The following is a 6778-nucleotide window of genomic DNA, read 5'->3' as shown; positions in this document are numbered from 1 at the left end:
TGAGGGCGTAATGTGGACGTGCTCGGCAAGGTGCGCTGCAGTGACCACAGGATGGTAAGAACTCGAATTAGCCTAGACCTGAGGAGGGAACGGAAGAAACTGGTACATAAGAAGCCGATCAATGAGTTAGCTGTAAGAGGGAAAATAGAGGAATTCCAGATCAAGCTACAGAACAGGTATTCAGCTTTAACTCAGGAAGAGGACCTTAGTGTTGAAGCAATAAACGACAATCTTGTGGGCATCATTAAGGAGTGTGCAATGGAAGTCGGTGGTAACTCCGTTAGGCAGGATACCAGCAAACTATCGCAGGAGACGAAAGATCTGATCAAGAAACGCCAATGTATGAAAGCATCTAACCCTACAGCTAGAATAGAACTTGCAGAACTTTCGAAGTTAATCAACAAGCGTAAGACAGCCGACATAAGGAAGTATAATATGGATAGAATTGAACATGCTCTCAGGAACGGAGGAAGCCTAAAAACAGTGAAGAAGAAACTAGGAATTGGCAAGAATCAGATGTATGCGTTAAGAGACAAAGCCGGCAATATCATTACTAATATGGACGAGATAGTTCAAGTGGCTGAGGAGTTCTATAGAGATTTATATAGTACCAGTGGCATCCACGACGATAATGGAAGAGAAAATAGTCTAGAGGAATTCGAAATCCCGAAGGTAACGCCGGAAGAAGTAAAGAAAGCCTTAGGAGATATGCAAAGGGGGAAGGCAGCTGGGGAGGATCAGGTAACAGCAGATTTGTTGAAGGATGGTGGACAGATTGTTCTAGAGAAACTGGCTACCCTGTATACGCAATGCCTCATGACCTCGAGCGTACCGGAATCTTGGAAGAACGCTAACATAATCCTAATCCATAAGAAAGGGGACGCCAAAGACTTGAAAAATTATAGACCGATCAGCTTACTGTCTGTTGCCTACAAAGTATTTACTAAGGTAATTGCAAATAGAATCAGGAACACCTTAGACTTCTGTCAACCAAAGGACCAGGCAGGATTCCGTAAAGGCTACTCAACAATAGACTATATTCACACTATCAATCAAGTGATAGAGAAATGTGCAGAATATAACCAACCCTTATATATAGCTTTCATTGATTACGAGAAAGCGTTTGATTCAGTCGAAACCTCAGCATTCATGGAGGCATTACGGAATCAGGGTGTAGATGAGCCATATGTAAAAATACTGGAAGATATCTATAGCGGCTCCACAGCCACCGTAGTCCTCCACAAAGAAAGCAACAAAACCCCAATAAAGAAAGGCGTCAGACAGGGAGATACGATCTCTCCAATGCTATTCACAGCATGTTTACAGGAGGTATTCCGAGACCTGGAGTGGGAAGAATTGGGGATAAAAGTTGATGGAGAATACCTTAGTAACTTGCGATTCGCTGATGATATTGCCTTGCTTAGTAACTCAGGGGGCCAATTGCAATGCATGCTCACTGACCTGGAGAGGCAAAGCAGAAGAGTGGGTCTAAAAATTAATCTGCAGAAAACTAAAGTAATGCTTAACAGTCTCGGGAGAGAACAGCAATTTACAATAGGCAGCGAGGCACTGGAAGTCGTAAGGGAATACATCTACTTAGGGCAGGTAGTGACGGCGGATCCGGATCATGAGACGGAAATAATCAGAAGAATAAGAATGGGCTGGGGTGCGTTTGGCAGGCATTCCCAAATCATGAACAGCAGGTTGTCATTATCCCTCAAGAGAAAAGTATATAATAGCTGTGTCTTACCAGTACTCACCTACGGGGCAGAAACCTGGAGGCTTACGAAAAGGGTTCTACTCAAATTGAGGACGACACAACGAGCTATGGAAAGAAGAATGATAGGTGTAACGTTAAGGGATAAGAAAAGAGCAGATTGGGTGAGGGAACAAACGCGAGTTAATGACATCTTAGTTGAAATCAAGAAAAAGAAATGGGCATGGGCAGGACATGTAATGAGGCGGGAAGATAACCGATGGTCATTAAGGGTTACGGACTGGATCCGAAGGGGAGGGAAGCGTAGCAGGGGGCGGCAGAAAGTTAGGTGGGCGGATGAGATTAAGAAGTTTGCAGGGACGGCATGGCCACAATTAGTACATGAGCGGGGTTGTTGGAGAAGTATGGGAGAGGCCTTTGCCCTGCAGTGGGCGTAACCAGGCTGATGATGATGATGATGATGAAAAGGACGAGCCGGCGAACGTGGTTCAATCTCGCGTACGCGAGCGAGCAACGCCGCGCCGATGCTGTGGCGCGCGAGGCAGGAGGGGCATTTTTCTCCGGCGGCTGCTAGCGTGCCTCGATGTCCACGCCCGCCCGCTCCGTACGGAGTGGAGACAACCGCGGCGTCTACTACGGCGTTGGGCACGCGAATCTCGGATGCCGTAGGGAACGGGTCGTCGCCGCTCGTGCGTTGTGAAAGCGGTCTGCGACGTCGCTAAAGTGCACGTCCGCTCGGCCCTCGTCTTGAAAGCGATCTGCGATGTTTGCAGAGAGCGCGTAGTGCCGGTCGCTTCGTACGCGCGGTGCTTTCGACGTTTCGTTCGCGTTGAGTAAAAGTAGTAAAAACATTTATTTCGAAGGGAAAGAAGTAGTTGTCGAAGACTTGGGCGGCGGATGGAGAACTCATTTCAGAGCCCCTGTGGCCTGTGCTGCTGCCCTTGCCTGCTGTACCAGGCTGCGCTGGGTTGTCCGCGTTGAAGCGACAGATGCACCGAGGTCAACTGGCTCGCGGCTGCTGCTGCGATTCCTAACTCCAGCGTTTTCACAGACAGTTCCCACTGTCATCGAGCGAGATGTGTTCATGTTTACCTGTGCACGCGTGACTCGGTGCTGGTTAATTTAGTTAAAACACGTTGACGGGCCAGTTGCATCAAAGTGGCGCCAATACCCAGAAATATGGACCCAACTCTACATGCAGGCAGAAGAGAAGCCAGAGCTGCATACATTGAGAAAACGCACGGCGACAAACCAAACTCCCGCTTCGTGGACGCGGCAAGATACCCAGGCAGGCAGAAAAGAACGGTAGCTGCTGTCACTGACTATTTGGGCAGAGAAATCATTAGCGCCTCCACTCGCAACACCACTATCGTGGAAGCAGAAGAAATCGCAATAGCCCTTGCTATCAAAGCGACGGAACCAATCCAACAACAAATAACCATCCTATCAGACTCTCAAGCGGCATGCAGAAGCTACCTCAGGGGACGAGTATGCACCGCAGCCTATAGGATTCTACGAGATATAAAACCCCGAGCCAGATTTCACCTTATATGGGTACCCAGTCATGAGGGAATCAAGGGAAACGAAGAGGCTGACAGAGTAGCTCGTGCGCATGCTACACACCACGGGTGCTCACAGGACACCTCTGAAGACCTGATCCCGATTGACCAGAACTACTCTGGAATTTTAAACTACCACAGAGGAAATAGAATGAAACTACCACCCCCAGATAAAAACCTCAGTAAGGAAGAACAGGTTATATGGAGAAAGCTGCAAACGTATACATATAACAACCTGCACATTCTCCATAAAATCCACCCTGAAAGATATGCGGACACATGCCCATGGTGTGGAGCCACGCCAACCTTAGACCACATCTCATGGGCATGCACGGCATATACACAAAAGACAAACACAGAAATTACGGATCATACACAATGGGAGGCGGCGCTGTCCAGCTCACAGGAAGAGGTCCAAAGGGCCATCATCCGACAAGCGAAACAGCGTGCGGAAGCCAGTGGGGCCCTTGTCTACGGGCTCCAACCATTGAGCGTTTTATTCTTCAGTAAAGTTGTTCTATCTATCTATCTATCTGGCTTAAATCCATGATAGAATGTGTAGGCGCGACTGAAACTAGGACGTAGAAAGAAGCACACACACAAAGACAGTGCTCTCTCTGTGTGTCTGCTTCTTTCTACGTCCTCGTTGAGTCACGCTTACATATTATATCATTTTAGTTAGTAAGCGAATATTTGCAAGTTTATACGCTTATAAAACCACTATCCTTACTTCGTACAGCTATCTACGAATTTGCTATCGTAATCGATGCTTTGCCTTTCGGCTGGAACTGCGATTTTTTTTTTTGCAGCTGGGATTTTATTCTCCGTGCCATGTGCGAAGCGTAATTGTTTTGTAAAAAAGAAAGTGTAACAGCATGCGTACTCTCGGGGTTCACTACGTTCGCCAACGAGTTTTCCATGTGAGCCGACAACAAAGAAAAGGGGCAGAGTTTGAACATACGTCCAACGTTAAAAATAGCACTGCGCTGCGCAGATAACAACACACTATGCAAGAACTGTGTGCTTACGACAGTGTTTGCCCTCTTTCTTTCCCACTTGTCCTGCGCTTAAGATAATGTTTATCTAACGCTTCTCGTTCGCGTTTTCTGCTTGTGCCGGATAAAGGCTTTTAAAAAGCGCTTTTCTTATTTAGTAACCTTATTTTAGACACCGCCATGTGTAAATGCACTATGTGTGTTTTAAGTCACCGTGCAGAAATGCAAACACTGAGCTCCCGTGAAAGACAAGTTCTCCAAACCGCGGGTGCTTTGGGGCGTTCTCCTGGCATCAAGGTGGCCCTGGAAGTGTGTCTTCCCATTTACCTAAAGAAAGTGTCCATGGTGGATTTTAAAGCGAACCTTTCTCAGTGAACCCTCTGAGATTTCTCTCGCCGTGGCTGCTGCATTCTTGCTGAACTGGCACGCCACCTTTCATCATGCCATGGACGCTGGAATGAAACGAAAAAAAAAAACAGTCAGCCTTGCCACTGTCATTCGCATCGTACCTCTCTGCACGCATCTGTTGTCATCATTCTTCTGTGGACAAATGTCACCTTTGTCCCGGTGACATCGACTGCGTCGACGTTTCGCTGCGCGCATTCACGTCAACTGCTGCTTGCAATTTCGGTTTAGAGTGTGAATGGTGTATAACACATGAGTGTAAATTGCATTGGGCAAAGAAGTTTGAATAGTTGGGCGCGTAAACATAACATTGAACAAGAAAACGTTGCATACATGACAGTATGCACAACTGTACGCAAAGCATTTCATTTTATACATAGAATATAAATTCACTCCTGCTTGGGCCAAGCACTGGCCTGCAGTATTTTGAAATAAATAAATAAATAAATAAATAAATAAATAAATAAATAAATAAATAAATAAATAACCGCTTCACGAAAGCTTCGATTCAGAGAAATTTCAACATGCGCGTTGGAACTGCAGTTTTTTTTTTCTTTCATACCATTCACGTTTATATTCATGTTTGTTGAGTGCTCTTCTGAGATCCGCCAGCAAAGTGTAAGTCGTGCACGCTCTGACAGCAGATACGGACGTTTAACAATTGTAGTTACCCTTTGGATTACTTATGCAAGTGGGTTGCCGGGATCAGCTTGCGATCAGGGGCCTGACGTATCCAGCTGCGGCTCGAGCTTTCTCCTTCTGTCCACTGATATCTCGCGTCCATTGAAGTGCGCTGTCGGATGACCGCCTCTGGTGATCCCGCCGCGCTATGCGAGATACTGCTGCGACACATTCGATACATGGGGTGCAGAACAGCAACATCTAGTGTGGCAGCGTGTGACTCACCAGCCGCCGACTAAAGGTGAGCTGTGACAGCGGTTCGATCGGTATAGCCCTTTCAGTTATTGCGCGCAGATCTGTGTGTGCGACTTGTTTGTGGAGCTCCGCGTAGGGGTGCCGAAGAGATAACCGTCATTTATCTCCACCAGATTTTAAAATTTTGCTTATTAATGCGAAAGCAGTATATGTCCCGTGAGGCAGAAAACACGGCGCTGTCCGTAAGGAGTGGCAGCAAAAACCACCATCATCAGTGATGTCATCAGCGGCTTGTATGACACCAGTAGTAATACGGAGTTAAAGTTAGAACAAGTAAGATGACTCAAGGGGGCGCACAGTGAATTATGGTTAAGCAAGGTGAATGAACGTGAAATAAAGCGGATTAAGGTGGGCTAAAGTGGATTAAGGTTGGTACAAATTAGAGCGAGGTGGATTAAGGTAGAGTTGGGAAGGACGCATGCCACTATATGACGTCACGTATAATGGACGTAACCAATCAATTAGTCATTGTGCTCTTACGTTCAAGTCACGTAAGCATACTTAAGTGACTGTCAATTTCTCAGAGCGCCTCCATGTAAATTCGTTTAGCAGAATGTTGCTACGCACAACTCGACGAAAGGCGCCGCCATGTTCGGCGCGGAGCTTCACATGCAGTGTTCATCTTGAGGGCCAAGCACGAACAGTCGAGGGGCGATCGAAGGTAAGACGAACGCCGGTGCTACACGCAACTAGCAAACATTCGTTAGAAGAAATCTGTACATATATAACCATCGAAGTACAACCGCGCATGCGCTTATCAAAAAAATGCCTCCGACTTGAGCGATTCTTTCGGCTGCGAACTCATTCACTTCGACAGCCGCATTCTCTTATTGTGAATACCACGATGTTAGTTACGAAAAAATTGGCAGAAGCCATCTTACGATGGACTGTCGGTGGTAATGCATTTAGCATTGAATCAATGTAGCGGCACAAGGCATTGGCACTGTCGAAACGAGTTATGTATGAGGCCTGTACAGCAGCGGGACTGCTCGTTAGCGCTTCCCTAGGAACATTAGGCGCCATCTAGCCACGTGACCTCTGAAATGCCTCCGGTATGTGCAAACGCTAGGAATCACGTCGTCCGGCAACCGGGCGCTTCCCTCACGCTTCTTTCTGGACGCGCTGCGCCATCTAGTGGCGCCGCCGAGAAGTCCGCGCCTGGCCTC

Source organism: Dermacentor variabilis, chromosome 11 (genome assembly GCF_050947875.1).
Source record: "Dermacentor variabilis isolate Ectoservices chromosome 11, ASM5094787v1, whole genome shotgun sequence".
Lineage (NCBI taxonomy): Eukaryota > Metazoa > Arthropoda > Arachnida > Ixodida > Ixodidae > Dermacentor > Dermacentor variabilis.
This window is presented reverse-complemented; position numbering follows the sequence as displayed.